Source organism: Danio rerio, chromosome 4 (genome assembly GCF_049306965.1).
Source record: "Danio rerio strain Tuebingen ecotype United States chromosome 4, GRCz12tu, whole genome shotgun sequence".
Lineage (NCBI taxonomy): Eukaryota > Metazoa > Chordata > Actinopteri > Cypriniformes > Danionidae > Danio > Danio rerio.
In genome coordinates, this window is record NC_133179.1 from 4,186,256 (window position 1) to 4,201,896 (window position 15,641).

Genomic DNA, 15,641 nt, shown 5'->3' on the forward strand with positions numbered 1-15,641 from the left:
TAATGATAACAGTGATAGTTCACCCAAAAAATGCAAATTCTATTCATAATTTCTTACCTTCCTGTTGTTACAACTGATAAAGTTGTCATTTTTTTGGTCATAGAGTTGTCAAGTTTTATTTTCAAAATATCCTAACTTGTGTCCAGAAGATGAAGAAGTCTTACATGTTTGGAAAGACATGAGGGTGAGTGAGTCTCTTTTTATTTAACGTTTATGGGTTTAAAGTCCTTTAAGTCACTTTAAATCCTGTTTGTGTTATTTTTCAGGTGAGGTGCAGCCTACTCGTACTTTTAAAAGAGATCTGGCTTCGGGCTTTCTCCAGGTGGTTGATGAAACTTGCAAAAAGCTGACTACACCTATTCTACGATGGACATGAGGCAAATACAGGTATGTCATTATCATAGAGATCCTTAATGCATGAGATTTTTATATAGAACATATTAATACAACACAGCATAGTCCAAAGTAATATACAAAAATCAACACAAATTGATGTGCCGTACAAATTAAGGCTGCACAATAAATCAAAAATTATTATAATTGTGGTAATAAACTATTTTATAATTATATATAATTTGTAAAATAAGCTAAATTATAATTAATAATTTAAATTATCAATTAAAATTGCACATATTCATTGCAATAATTCATCTTAAATTGTACACATCCTATGCTTATATAAGTTTGTAATTATGTTTATATTTATCTGCATACTTCTGATTATTAATAGCAACCTGTATATATATATATATATATATATATATATATATATATATATATATATATATATATATATATATATATATATATATATATATATATATATATATATATATATATATATATTTATGTATAGTTAATCTCTGTTTGTAGTTAATATGAATTGTTTATAATGTTCATAGTACATTCATCTGTAAATATTACCCATACTTTTTCAGTAATTGCCCTTTATAGCTCATACCTATATCCTGCACTTGCTGCTATTGCACTCCTGGTTAGACCTGAACTGCATTTCTCTGCCTTGCACTTGCACATGTGTAATGACAATGAAGTTTAATCTAATCTAATCTAATCTAATCTAATCTAATCTAATCTAATCTAATAATACTATATGGATATGCAATATCCATATTGCAAAGAAGTGCAATACATTAAACTCATTTTATGGACCAAGCATTTGTTTGCTACATGCTTAGGTTGTTGCAATACAAATCTGACCAATCTTATGGAGGCTTTACTATATAGAACAGCACATTTTAATCCAACACAGCATTGTCCAACAGCCACACTATAACATATGAACAGAGCCACAAATACTTTTGACTTTGAACTACCTAACAGTCAACATAAACTGAATAAAGCAATGCCACAAAGCATCCTAAGAAACATTTGATTTTTTAAAGGAAATGTCATCAACTACTAGTGTTAAACTCAGGCCTGCAGTCCTGCAGATTTTATGTCTAATCACAAACTTCAACTCAAACTTACCTGCAGGTTTCAAACAAGCCTGAAGGACTCAATTCGTTTGATCAGGTGTGTTTAATTAGGGTTAAAGCCAAACTGCGCAGACCTGCTGTGCAGAGATCGACACCTACACACTATATTCTGTCATTATTTTTTCTTTTTATCCCATTCTGCCATCTGAAATGTTATCAAACACTTGAGAATTAGTGTTAAAATGACAATCTTTTGCACGATGCTCTTAAAAACACACATAAACCTAAATAAGAAGTAAACTTTCTCATGAATCTGTCATTCTGCCCGAACTGCTATCATAGTCCCTGGTGTCTGTATAGGAGTCTGTTCAATCTACAGTAATCCAAGTGACAAATTGAAATGGCCACAGTCCAAATCTGACCTGTGGCTCCAGTCCTACTTCTGCCCTGTCTATGTGCTGACAAAATGCTCTTCCAGTAGCTCAAGTCAAACATGAAGGAATCTGCAGTCTTGATTTGTTAGTGATATTTTCAGTACAGATTTGCTAAAGATTCTTCCGGTCTGTTTAGACAGTATTTAATTGGTGCAGTTTAGACTGAATTAGAGGGACACCTTTCAAAGTTTGATTAAATTGCTGTGGTATAAATTAGGGCTGCACAACATATCAAAAATGTATTGTTATTGTGATGATGGTAGGTGCAAAATCCATAGAAGTTAATTTTGTTTGCTACAGTCATAGCTTGTTTATCCAAATCTGACCAATCAGATTGGGCCTTTACCATCTTAGCTACTATGTTAGCTCAACCTAGAGCTGAAAATAAATACTAATGCCCAGATACTAATACAATGGAGGAAATTGAGAACAGCTAATAAGTATATGAACATCTGCTGAGGTTTTAAGTCATTTATGGTGTTTTAATGTTGAAATATTTGCACCATGACATAGTTTTTAATCAGTTAGCTGAGAAAAAGATCTACCTTTTGTATTAGTGTGATCAAAACATAAGTATATTTTTAAAATTGCTGATAAAATTGCATTTTGCAAGTGATCACATCGCATATGGCATATTTTTCCAGTTTCCCAGTATGCATCCATAGTAGAAATGACTTTCAGTTTTATTTCTTTTAATAAATGAAATTTAAACGTGTTTAGAAAGACCATTCATTGTTGAATCTTTGTCTTTTGATGCACTTCAGATGTTTTATTTGCTTATATTTGATTAGATAGACTATTACATGCTTATATGAAAGGTAATAGAGAAAAAGAAAACAGCATAAACGCATACAAACCATTGTAAGCTCATTTGGCCTCCATTGCCCCCTTCTGGTGTTCAAGGTTTTTACATCTACCTTCTAATTTTTTTCCAATGCCCAAAGGGACAAGATTTCTCAATCAGCTCCTTCAACCAAAGACTGACCTTATTTCTGCTCAGACAACCTCATCGTTCATTAGTGCTACTTGGCGGTTGCTATAATGAATAAAGTGCCCCAGTGTCCTGTCAGGCGCTAAACCGTCACACCAGACAAAATTGTTCAGAAAGGAAACGTTCTACTTATCATTTAGCTATTTTATACAGTAACCATATGTCAGATAGTTTCAATACGGCCGGATGTCTTTTCCCAGCCTAAGTGGGAGTTCAGTACAGGGCGTTTTCTTTGAAGAAGTTGGTTGTAACACATGTAAGATTGCTTTTCGATAAAACAATTCAGGTTAGATTATAATGTTTTTGTTTATATATATATATATATCAGAACTGTCTTTAGACTAAGGATATGAGATTCCACTTTAGCCAATAGTGTACTGCTGCCTTATTCCAAATTCAGTTTAATTTTTACAGCAGAAGCAAATGCTATTATCTTGGCTTTGGAATAAAGTCTGTGGAACAAAGAAAGCTTATTTTAATTACATATTCAAAGTGTTTTCAAGCAATTGTTTCCCTTAGAAATGAGTCCAGCGCTACTTGAAAAGATTTATTGAAAACTTTTGAATTTAAAGGGTCTTAATTGTGATATCTGGTTTTGTTGAGTACCTGCACAATGAAGAATCAAAGGCAATGAGGAAGCAGACTCTGATGCAAAAGAAGCTTTATTGTCAAACCCCAAAATTAGTCCAGTACCTTCTTTGCATATGAAACCAACAGTTTGTTCATATATTAATAACAAATGGCAAGCAGAACAGTATTTACATACAAAAAAAAAACAACTTTACGAAATTAGCCTTAATATTGATAAAAGTTAATTTATTCATTTTCCTTCGGCTTACTCCCTTATTTATATTCTGTCACTACAACAGAATGAACCGCCAAGTATTCCAGCAAATGTTTTACGCAATAGACGACCTTCCAGCCACAACCCAGTATTAGGATGCACCCCAGTATTCACATGCACCCATACACTACGGCCAATTTAGTTCATCCTATTCACTTATACCATGTGTCTTTGGACTGTGTGTGAAACCGGTGTCATGACAAATCGCTTCCCCCCCTGACAATTGGGTCCGCCTAGGATCTTATTGGTTCACTGGAGTTGTAATAGGTATAGTTTGTAGCGCCTGATTAATATATAAATATATATATATATATATATATATATATATATATATATATATATATATATATATATATATATATATATATATATATATATATATATATATATAAATGCAGTTAAATCACTATATAATTAAAATAATGTTATAATGACATAAAACTATTTTAAATTATGTATTTCATATACTGATGTACAACTAAAGGCATGTGTAAAGCTTTTGATAGCCTACGACGTGCTACCACTTCTTATGTAAGTATATAGTTGCATATACCTGCATAAAAACATCAAAAGACATTTAATGTTTGCAACAGCCACCAAAACAACACGTTTTGTTTCAAAGTCTAACAAAGTCGATGTAAAACATCATTCGTGTGGTATTTTGAGCTGAAACTTCATATACACACTCTTGAGACATCAGTGAATTATTTCACGCCTTGTAAAAAGTGTCAAAATAGGTCTCCTTTAAGTGTGTTTTTTAAAAAAAAAAAAAAGGCATTATTTTCAATTTGTGCCACATTTATCTTAATTGAACCATGCCCCATCAACTTTGCAATTAAAACGCTAAACAAAGCGAATCGGCTATCTCTGTTGTCACCCCAAGGCTATCTCATCTGAGTTTTCATGCCTTTAAATGTCACTGCAAGAGAACTGCTTTAAAAATTGAAAAAGTCCATTACCAGTGACATTTCAACATGTGTGTGCAACCCATTCAGAATAGATGAGTCTGTCTAACTATATTCAAGCCCTGACAGATGCCTTCCTATTTGGGCCAGTGTCAAATGTATAAGTTATGTGAGTTTTGTCCGGCGCCGCAGCCACAGTCGCAACTCTGCCTTGCATGTGGACGCTGGGATGATTCATGAGAAGTCAGAAAAGTCTTCATTCTCTTTTTATGTGCTTTAGTTTTGTGTGTAAATGTCAATGTGGACTGGGTGGAGAGGGGTCATCTAGCATTATGTCAAATTTAAATCCTCCTTCCTACACTGTACCAGTTTCAGCCAATAACTGAGATTCGAGTTGGCTGGAGGAATTGCACTGTAAGTCGGATACAGCTCCAGCTCTTTTTTAATTAACGCTGGAATGGATGGTGGTTAGCTTCTGATCTCTGTGCCAAGTATTATTTTTTAATATGAAGCTGGTATTAAATTTTACAGCGCTGCAGGTTTGATTCTTTGCTTAAATAGATCCTTTATTTTGCATAGATTGGCTGTAACTGTTGTATAATTTCACCAAATGGCCTTCTCTCTCAAATAATAACCACACAAGCAATTAGCAAAGCGCTTTCTGTAAACCTTACAGTGCCTCAAAGCAATTCTTGCAAAAGGTTGTTGAAAGTTTTGGAAACCATGGTTTGAAACATTTTAGCCTTGGGGTCTTGATTGATTTCAATAAAATTAAAAACTCAGTGTGTTTTCTGACAGCTAATTACTAGAAAAACTATATTTTCTTTTTAGATTTGACAGAATTGACATGGTTGGAAAGGAGGGTCAATGAAGCCATTTACACAACGCTGCCTCCTTTCATGTCGATGTTGACAAGCTTTTCATATACCCCAGTATCTGATCCTGAAGGTTATTACATGAATTTTAAACCCTTTACTTGTTGTGTATCGCTAAATCTCGTTCAGCTGCAGACATAGCCGAGAGTCTCTCTAGGGACACTTGAGATGAGATACAAACACAGGTGACAAGCCTGAGCTTAGCGACTGTAGCACCGTGTTTGAGAAATGAATAAAACAAGCACATCTGAAATCACTCGCACAAAATCCTCCAAGGAATATCCAAGATTTGTTAATTCTACTCCTGCACTGCAAAAAAAACGCTTTTCTTTCTTGGAGTTTTTGCCTGGTTTCTAGTCCAAATATCTAAAAATTCCTAAATCAAGAAGCATTTTCTAGTCTTCTTCTTGATTTCAGAAATAATACATCAAATTAGGTTTTTCCTTAATACAAGCTAAAAAATCTGCCAATGGGGAAGGTAAAATAATCCAGTTTTTGCTTTGAAAGAAGATTATTTTTCTTGCTTTTTTTAAATTTAGTTCAATTAGTTTTTATTTCTATAGCAATTTTACAATGTTGATTGTGTCAAAGCAGCTTAACATAGAAAATCTAGTAAATTCAAATTGAAACGGTGTCAGTCTAGTTCTCAGAGTTAAAGTTTTGTTTAGTTCAGTTCAGTGTGGTTTCATTTTCACTGCTGAAAGTCTGAATACTGAAGAGCAAATCCATTGCTGTACAGCTCTACAAGTCCCAAACCAGGCAAGCCAGTGGCGACGGTGGCAAGGAACAAACTTTAATTGACGAAAGTGAAGGAAAATGACCTTGAGATAAACCAGGCTCAGTTGGGCTCGACCATTTCTCTTTTGGCCAAAGGCTGGAAAATGCTGGACGTCCATCATGGAGAAGCTGCAGGTGTGAGTAGGTCACCGGATGGTGCACAGTCTGGCCCACGGGATCCACAGTCTCATGCTCTTCACTCCTCCATGACCACCACAGCATCTACTCAGGATACGGCCTGGTCCAGGATTATGGAGACCTCAAGAAGTCCTCTATGGTTGGCATCATCTCTTCACAGGACTTGGATCACATCAATGGCACTGCACAATCTCCAGAGGCCTCAGGATAAATATCCCCAGGTGGACATAGAGAACAAAGACAACAATTTGTGTAGCTGCTGTTCATAGTGTATTTAAATAAAATATATTAAATATAAATGCAAAAAAAGTGCTTTAAGTGAAAATAGCAGTTGTATAAACAAAAATACAAAGCATGTGAGGGTTTCTAACAAAATGTGGGGTGCATTAAGATGAAGAGTTTGTCCTACAGTTGTCAAGCCCACTCACCTGCATGGAGCACACTCTTGCATCATACTGTTATGTAAAGCATTGTGTGTATGCTTTACTAAAAAGTTAGGTCTTTAATCTAGTTTTGAACTGAAAGAGTGTGTCTGAGCCTCAGACATTATTAGGAAGGCTATTCCACAGTTTATATGGCCATAAATGAGAAGGCTCAACCTCCTTTAGTGTGCTTTGCTATTCTGGGCACTACCAGAAGTCCAAAGTTTGGAGATCTTAAAGAGCGGGTTGGATTGTAGTAAGACAAAAGGTTGTTTAGATAAAGATGAGCTAGATTATTTAAAGCTTTATAGGCAGGAAGCAATGTTTTATCATCAATAACAGGCAGCTGGTGTAAGGAGGATAAAATTGGGGTGATATGATCATATTTTTTAGACCTGGTAAGAACTCTGGCAGCTGCATTTTGCACTGACTGAAGTTCATCAATAGAGGATGCTGGCAACAAGCGAACAGAGCATTACAGTAATCCAGCCTAGAAGTCATAAAAGCATGAACTAGCTTCTCTTTTTAAGAAAAAAAAAATAATTTTGATGCATTATTTCTGAAATCAAGACAATAGTTTTTTCTGGTCTAGAAAATGCTTCTTGATTTAGGATTTTTAAGATATTTGCACTAGATGCAATACAAAAACATTTATTTTCTCTCACATTTTGATTCTTTGCAGGAGGTCAGCAGAGGTCACTTTTTTTTCAACAACAGCTTTGATCAATGCTTTGTAGGATGCATGCTTCAATATGTATGCATACAGTATTCAGCATTTAAGCCTTTGTCCTCTGACAGAAGGATCTCCATTTCATGTGGTGGGATTTTATTTTCTCCTAGCTCAACATTCTTTAAAAATCAAAAAGTACTGTTGGTGTTTAACATGGCACAGTGTGCGCCTTGTATCTGAGAGGGTTTGCACAAACACTGTGTTTCTGTGATATGCTTTTTTTGGGAGCGTCTTTTGAAATTGTGCCGTCTCTTTGAAGGCTACCCTTCTGTGACCACACTTCCACAAATTGATTTCCAGTGAATCCCACAGACAAATCACTGGCCTGTTCCCGCTTCACCTTCCTAACCTCTTTTCAATCATACTTTTGAGCCAGGCTTTCACTACTGTGCACATTTTTACAGTGCTTTCAATGCAGTGCTGTAATGAAATCCTGCTGTTGCTCAGTTTTCTGCAGTTCTGCAAATCCAACCGCTTAACATATGGACTCTGTGTAAACTAGTGGATCATTTTTACCTGCATACGAACTAGTGATTGAGCCTTTTTTTCTTGTATGTATTTTAAATGCGCATTCAGGTCCTGTCCACACACATATTTATTTTCAAAACCAAATTACTTTGTATGTGCTTTCGTTGTTTGTCCACACGAAAATGTGTGGACAAAGTATCTGGTGACTGAAACCAAAACTTTCTTTTTGTACTGTTTTCTCCTTTCTAATTAGCCAACACAAGATGTGAATAAGACAAATTCTGCACGTCCACATCAAACATATCATGTATTCCGTGTTATTCATGTCGTGGAACAGTAATCCATCTCTATTCTCATGCTTGCATTTATATGCAATTTACTTGCGAAAGTACTTGAGTATGGTGTGTGTTTGGTGTGAACCCAGCGTAAAATTGTCATTATTTCCGCCTGTTGTTTCTACATGCCTTTAACATGCATGACATTTTTATTTTGACATGTGGACGGAGAATTTTTGACGAATAAACTTAAAGCTGGGAATTTCAATTCAAAAGTTCACACTTAGCTGGTGATTGATTACAAGCAAGTTTGGCATGCTCTCCCGGGGAGAGCCCTGAGCCCAAAAACTCCTTGAGCCCTGGGCTCCCTCCCATTTGGAGGGCGAGAGGGGAGCTTTGAGCTCAGGCAGATCTCGACAACTCCCACCTTGATAAGAGCTGATGACTAAAATGAATGCTATGAAGAGATATGCTGCAGGATGAGAGTTTGACTGTAGTGCTAAATTTAGATTGATCAATTCACTAGTATTGCATGATTTTGGAATGTGGGAGGAAACCGAAGAACCCGGGGAAAACCCACGCGAGCACGGGAAGAACATGCAAACTATGCACAGAAACTACCGCCGGCCGTTAAAGGACTGGAACTGGTGACGTTCTTGCTGTGAGGCAGCAGTGCTAACCACTGGGCCTTCATGTCGCCCTATGAAGGGAAAGGTGGAGAAGTAGGGGTAGAAGGGGGGATTATTCAAATCGAAGATGGCTATAGTGAGAAGCCCTGGCTCTTTATAGTGGGTTAGGACTGGCCTGATTGGTGGATCATATATGCTAATGCAGAACCAGCCGTGTTCAATCATAATCACGTGATCCTCTCGAAGTTAGTTTATAAATAAACTTCACTTATAAAACACCCGTGTACATGTGAACATAAATTGCTAAGAAGTGGTTTCTAAAGCTAAGTGGAAAGTCCTGTTAACCACCCATAACATTTACAGTTACTCATTTATCATACACTCTTTTATCCAAAGTGACTGCATGTGTGAGGATAAGAGAAGCAAATCATACAAATAGTCAGACAAAGCAGTTTATAAATCAGGGGTCACCAACCCTGTTCCTGGAGAACTACCTTCACCTCAGAATTCATCTCCAATCCTGATCAAACACACCTGAACCAATTATTTAGGACCTGAAGCAGCTCTTGATAATTACATACAGGTGTGTTTGGTCAGGGTTGCAACTGTAATGGGTGTTGCTAGTGCAGTGTTTCTCAATCATGTTCCTGGAGGACCACTAGCCCTGACAGTTTCCATGTCTCCTTAACCAAACACACCTGATTCATATCATCAGCTCATTAGCAGAGACTGAGATACCTGTATTGGGTGTGACAAACACAGGAAAAAACTGTAAAGAAAAGTAAGGTCAGACATAACATCTGCAAAAAAGAACAAGTCATACTAACACATTTACAAACAGGTCGTTCCAATTTCAGTTATACATTACATATTATTGGGAAACACGATACAGGTTTATGTGATTCATGTTTAGTAGGGGAAACGGTGGAACATGTATTTTTTTTGGTGTAGTACATATAAAAAGGAAAGAGAATATTTAAGAGAAGAAGTATTAAGAATGGGTGTATCTGAATTTACATTTAACAGTGTTTTAAAAGATGCAGTGGAACAAATCAGGACAATTATAAAGTTAAAATATTGGTTTACTAGACAGGATATAGTCAATACAACCTAAAGAAGAAGAAGAAGAAGACAAACAAAGGAGACATCCAAAACATGCTGTGTTGTTCCTCCAGGAATGTGGTTGAGAAACACAATTTTACTCAGGCACACTGAAAATCTAGCCTTCTTTCCACTCTTTAACTATAATTTTTTCCTCCTGACATGTTAATCTTAGAATCAACTCTGTCTATACTGAATATACTGTTACTAAATACCCTGTTACTAAATATAAAAGTCATTATTTTACTATTTTAGGGGCATCGTGATGATGAATTATGCATGGGAGCACCTCTCACAATTTCTGTAGAAACTGTTCCTGTACTGTAACTCAACTGACAAGCTCATCGATTTACTCTCCAGGAACACACATAAATCCAAAAGCCAATTCAGAAAAGTAATTTGGCCAGAGGGATAACTGGACATCACACAATACAGAAAATTCAATTCAGTTCAAGCTTATTTGTATAGCGCTTTTCGGAAGAATTATTGTTTCAAAGCAGCTTTATAAAAGGTAAAGCACATGAATGCATTACAATCAAATTCAGAAAGCTTAAGGTTATTATTTCCCATAGTTTTATTAGTTACTAATACTTATAACTAATTAACTAGTTACTAATAGCTTTTAACAGTTTGTTTATATATATATTAACTCTTAGTTTACCTGCAGTTATATCGTATATAGGTGATGTCCATGTGTATAAAATGTGTTGATTTGGAGATGCTGCACCTGCGTATCTCCTTCCACCCATACTTTCTTTCTTACCCAATATGTTCAGTCCTGGGTGTGAATGTGTCAGAGACTGAACCAGAATTTTAAAGAAGTGCATTTGAGCAGCTTTCCCTCATTAGACGATGCACCGCGTGTTGAAAAGCGGCCTGTAGCAGCGCCACTGGTGTTCCTCTTGTTTATTCTTTTACCCGGCACTCTGACAGGGAGCTTGGCATGCCCTGTTTGTATGTGGAAGAAAGATTAGGTCCCTTTCTTGCCTTTTCCTCAGCGCCTGTGGTTACTTTCAGAATGTAGTGGGGAATTTAGAGCACAAACCGCATCTCCTCTTGAATATAAATTGCTATTCTCTGAATTTTTAAAGGAGGGAGAAAGAGATAAATAAATCTCATTTTCTGTCCCAGCTGAGTTCTGTCTGCTCTACTCCATTTGTGCTTTACGTCCTGGCCTAACCTTGGAACGGAGGGAATTCAGATGGAGCTCCCTTTAATACACTGGGTTCGGTTCACTCTAAAATGAAAATTTGGTCATCATCTGCTCAACCATTCCTCATCTTGTTCCTCAAATGTTTGACTTCATTTCCACTCTAGAAAACTTTTTGTCCATTTTGGACCCCTCTGACTTTCATAATAAGCAAAAAATGACTTTATAATATATTATTTTAAGATGAAATACTCTTTGATTGTAGGCCAACTGAAACATAGGAGACAAAGATTATATGACACCAAACTCTTACGCCCAATTCACATGGGGCTTTAGCGCCAAAGCTTGACTGCGGGCAGGTCTGAAGTTAGTGCTGAGGTGATCATCATAGCAGCTTCAGCCAATGAACCTTGTCCACAATTGACTACTGTCTGAGTTCGGGTATTTGCATAAAGCAATCTGATTGGCTGACGCTTCCATTCCCAACTTCTGCAGCAAGCAACACTGCTAAAGCGGCACTGACGGATTTACAATTCAGTTCGGCAATGCTTGACATCACCCATTCAAAGTGAACGGAAAGAGTTGACACTAATGCCCCATGTGAATGGGCCATTAATGTATTATTTTTTTTTCCTTTGTAAAGCTGAAGATTCGATAGAATCGGACTGCAAGTGAAAAAAGTTTACTGAATTTTAAGTACCAACTTTATTATAAACAGTCAATTTACATTATAAACTTTAAATTATATGCTTCATAGCAAAAAAAAAATAAATAAAATAAAATAAAAATAAAAATCCCCTTCCATCACAACACAAAATAATAATAATAATAATTTAAAAGCATAATAAATCAATCATCAACTTACAGTGCTTAAAATCAATAATATTTTAGCTGCTTGTTCAAGCTACTTATTTAAAATTAGCTGAAACAATACAGTTATTGAGTTTTTTGAGACAACTATTTTATGTTCATTCAATTTAAATTTTTTTAGGTACTTAATCGATTTCTGTTTGGACAACATGATTGAATTGTGTGGAACCCTGTGCATTTTTACAGTGTACTGTAACTTCCTGAATAGATCTATTACTTGTTTTATTATTTCTGCTCCAGAAAGATTGCAGGTTTTGCTTGACCAGTAAAATAAGTTGGCAATTAATCATTTGTTTTTAACAATGTCCTTCTCCAAAAATAAATGTGTAATTTGTGAACATTTCAACAATATTTAAAATCAATTCACTCAACAAGAAAACCTAAAAAATAAATAAATAAATAAATAAATAAATAAATAAATAAATAAATAAATAAAAATAGTCAATAAATTTTCTGTACACACACTTATCATTGAGACTTGAATTAATCACAGAAATAAAAGTGTATTTGAGAGAGAGAGAGGGAAAGAGAGTCTTTTATCTTATATCAAAATCTTTTTTACAGTCGCAGTATTTTAAAACTAACAATGAAACTTTTAACAAGGGCACGCCATGATTTTGCCAAGTAAAATATGATCCTGGATTAACATCTATGTTGATCCTGGAACATAATTTTTGTTGGAAAATGTAACCCGTACATGTTCCCTTCCCTAAACCCAACATAACTGTAAATTATTCCTAAAATTAGACTGGAATAATAGTTGTATAACAATCACGTAGAAGTGCATAAACCTAACCATACTGTAAGCCTAAACTTAAGATAAACTGTAAATGTATCCGTTAATTTTGATTGGCTGATTGGAATGTTGTTCCAGGATCAACATAGATGTTAATACAGGAACGTGTCCTACTTCGTAAAATTAGTTTAGCGCTCAACAAGGCCCTGGTCATTTTACATCTCTGCATTCATATCTGTGCCTATAATCTCCATTACCACAGACTCTGACTGCTTATGTCTTACTCAGCACTTAATAAATAGCACTTCCCTAGAGACAATTTCTCACTTTCAATGCACTACACCATGCCTCTTGCGTCTAATTCTGTAAGACACAGTTATATAGATTATATGACTTGCTTATTAACTAAAGAGCAAAAGAGATCTGTGTGTAAAAATATGTGGTCTGTTCGGATTGATTTAGAGGACGATTGCCTGACCACAGAGCAGGAGAAATTAAGAGCCAGAGGGAAATTTAATATGAGTGTACTTCATCTTTGAGATTTAGTGTCCTTATGATTTGTGTTTGTGTGCTCACTCATGTTAAACAAAGTTTTATACGATCACAAGTACATTTACAAGCACAGATTTTTGGTGGTGGAGAAATTGTTCAAAATAAATCTTGCCACATAGGAAATAGACTGCATTTTTTTCAGACTTAAGCTATAGGCTTTCAGTCTATTTTAGCATTTTTTTTAATGGGACACCTAAAGCTTGTTCTATTTACACATTTAAAATGGGCTAATACAACACAATTCTTGCAATAACTAAAGTGTTTTATGTTCAATCCACTTAAATTTGTAAAAAAAAAAAAAACTTGTTAACTTAATATCTTTAAGGAGGGTGAAACGGTGACTCACTGGTTAGCACCGAAGTTGTACATCCGCTGCGTAAAACATATGCCAGTGTTCTGTTGTCCAAACTTGTAAGATTTTCCTATCTCTCCATTCAAAAACTAAGTACCGCATTTTGTAAACGTATTATGCAACCCATCAGATTTTGCTACCAGTGTAAATTTGAATAGTAAGAGTAGGAGTAGTGTGATATAAAGCTGTAATATCGCCCTAACCTACCTAATCCCTAACCCCAACCTCAGATCCATTTAAATGCAGAGTTGGTAGCATCATCTGATGAGTAGGGTCAAATGTCAGGATACCGGAATAGTTGGTGGTTCATTCCACTGTGGCAGCCCCTGATAAATAAGGGACTAAGCTGAAGGAATGAATGGATTCCTTTATGTTGTCTCAACACAAATCAATTGTGTGGAAACCAGCATTTTTACAGTAAGGAGCTAATCAAACAATGCATTTTTTCCTTTCCAACGTTCCACTTGTCTGTTGTTTTTCAATGTGAATTTGTGCTGGACTTGGACTTGTTACCATTAAGCTTGTCTGATAGGGTTATTTTTTACCTAATTTTCCCCTCAATGTATAATCTTTACGAGCTGCCTCTTGACTGACCTGTCTTTTTTTTTTTAAATGTGTGATGTTTGTCTATGGTCGAAGGGGTCCAATTTCATTACTTTAAGGCACGGCACTTGTGAACACAGCGTTTTTAAGATGCTGTGCCTAGTGAAAATATATTTAGATTTCACAAGCAGCACAGTTCATCATTGTCCGGTCCAAAAGCAGTCGACCAATGATTACGTTTACATGTACACCAATAATTAGATTTTAATGCGATTAAGACAGTACTCTAATTATGAGTCGACCATGTAAACAGCGATTTGTGATTAATTTAATCAGATTAAGGTCATAACTGAAGTAAAGAGACATCGAATTAAGACAGGTGGAGTATGCCGATTTTAGTCGCATTATTGAAGTGCAGTCAGCAGTACCGAGTCAGTGCAGACCACAGACACCTGCCCAGTGAAATGCATAGCTTTTATTTTTTCTTCCATTCAGCATGCGGTATGAACTTCCATTAAAACAACTTATCCAGCAGTTCATAGTTGCATCCAATATCTCGTTTGTCACAGGGGACTCGCCTGAATGAAAGTAAATGTGCCAAACTGCAGTTGAAGTTGACAAATTAATAATGAAACACCCGAAATTACATGAAACTCCGGAAGAAATGCTAATAGCGTGGTGATGCAATGACGTTAATCTAAGTATATGCTATAACATTTAAAACGCAGTCATGAAATAAACATTCAAAAAGCAGCGCCTTAATCTTATTATTGTATTAATTAGATTATGGCAAATTATTCGATTACTGATGTCCATGTAAACGTAGTCACTGATAAGAGCATAAGAGGTGGAGCAAACGTTGCAAGCTTCTATTTATAGTAGAAAGTTGGCATGACTTATATAAATAAATGCAAAGCTTCATCAATTTCAAATATATTCTATAACGTCAACTTCAAACGTCTCCATTGCTGCATAATGTGTTGATGAGGGGTGTCCAAACTCGGTCCTGGAGGGCCGGTGTCCTGCAGATTTTAGCTCCAACTTGCTTCAACACACCTGCAAGGATGTTTCTAGAAAGCCTAGTAAGAGCTTGATTAGCTAGCCCAGGTGTGACTGATTGAGGTTGGAACTAAACTTTCCTGGACACCGGCCCTCCAGGATCGAGTTTGAACAAACCTGGTGTAGATAAAAGTGTGAGAGTGTCTGATAAATGCCAGGAATGCATGTTGAAATGGGTGGGTGCATATGTATTATTCATTAACCAAGTTGGCACTTAATGCACTGTAACTCTTCCAAGCATACTCCTGTTTTGATTGGCTGTTTTTCCATTCCTCGGAGAATGTTGATGTCTGGCTCTGATAAAAGCCTCGAAGGTTGGTGCTAGGTCACGCCCGATTAGTAGTCCTCGAGCAC